The sequence below is a fragment of the Poecilia reticulata genome, linkage group LG11 (assembly GCF_000633615.1).
Source record: "Poecilia reticulata strain Guanapo linkage group LG11, Guppy_female_1.0+MT, whole genome shotgun sequence".
In the NCBI taxonomy this organism is placed as follows: Eukaryota; Metazoa; Chordata; class Actinopteri; order Cyprinodontiformes; family Poeciliidae; genus Poecilia; species Poecilia reticulata.
The window spans coordinates 22,774,199-22,775,467 of NC_024341.1; positions in this window are offsets into that span (position 1 = coordinate 22,774,199).

A 1,269-nucleotide genomic window follows, 5' to 3' on the forward strand; every position below is an offset into this window, starting at 1 on the left:
ATCACTCACAATTAAAATGCATGATTATCGCATTACTCTAGTTCCCATCATTGTAGAAATTAATCATTAATAAATTGGCAGTCTGTATGGTTAATTATTGTACTTACAAGTTAATTTATTCATTATATACTGATGTCATCTAAAATATTCTAAGATGACCAGTAAATGTCAGTAGTCGTCTACACCCAGAGTTTGTTGAAGAATTTGGAGACGACTAAATTTATCTGACATGGCCCCCCGTCCCCACTCCCACTAAGTTTTACAAACCTTAAGCATCAAAATGTTATATTGCATTAGACTTGGAATGAACTGACAGGCATAAAGAAGCTAAATTTATATTTCTACATGCTGAAAATTCTTACATACTAGGTTTTGGTATAATTGAAAAGTCTGTAATAATATTTCTTCAAATATTTATCAGATTTTTAGTATGTTTGGCCAAAAATGACAAATAAAAAAATATCAAATGCATGCTGTTTTTTTTCCTTCTTATTTCAGAAAGCTGAAATAAGAAGAGAAAAACAGATATTACTCTTACTACAGGAGTGTTTAGGAAAGCAGGCTGTATACAGACTGGCAGAACTTTTTTTACTTGCCATTTTCACCTTTCAGTTTATGAGCACCAGGTGGCAGACTAGATCTTCAAGCTACAGCACGTTGGCATGATCAGCCATTATTTAATTTTCTTAGTGTGRAGAACTTTAGATCATAACTCTGTGTATTTATATTTGTGTCACTTAAAGGTATCAAAGTCAATGTGTTCCTACAATTACGGGGGAAAAGTGATGAAGGGATGGTTGCTTGCTACTATTGCACTTTGTCTGAATTACTGCGACAGTTTGGTCCAAAAAAACATGTAGTGTTACACAAGTGACTGTTCTGAGAATGTGACTAGTCCTCTTTATGAACGCATAATAATCTTATGACAAACAAACCTGTTTCTCTTTGTTATTTAGGATCACCAGATCTCCTCCTCTGCTCTTGCAGTCTTTCCTGCTCTCTGTCCAGTTTTTCTTCTCAGTGGATGCGTAGTAGAAATATGACTCACGAAGCTCCTGCCATTCTTTAAAAAAAATATTTGGTGTTAATTTATTTGGCAAAATACAGAATAATGTTATACTGTCTAAAATACCAGATGCAAAACATAAACTGCAACTAATACCTTTTGTATCTGTGCAGTTTTGGTCCTGACATTGAAACTTCTGCAATTCTGCAAAGTAATTTACAGTCGATTTGTCTTTTTCCAAAAACAGTAAATAACTTTCAGCA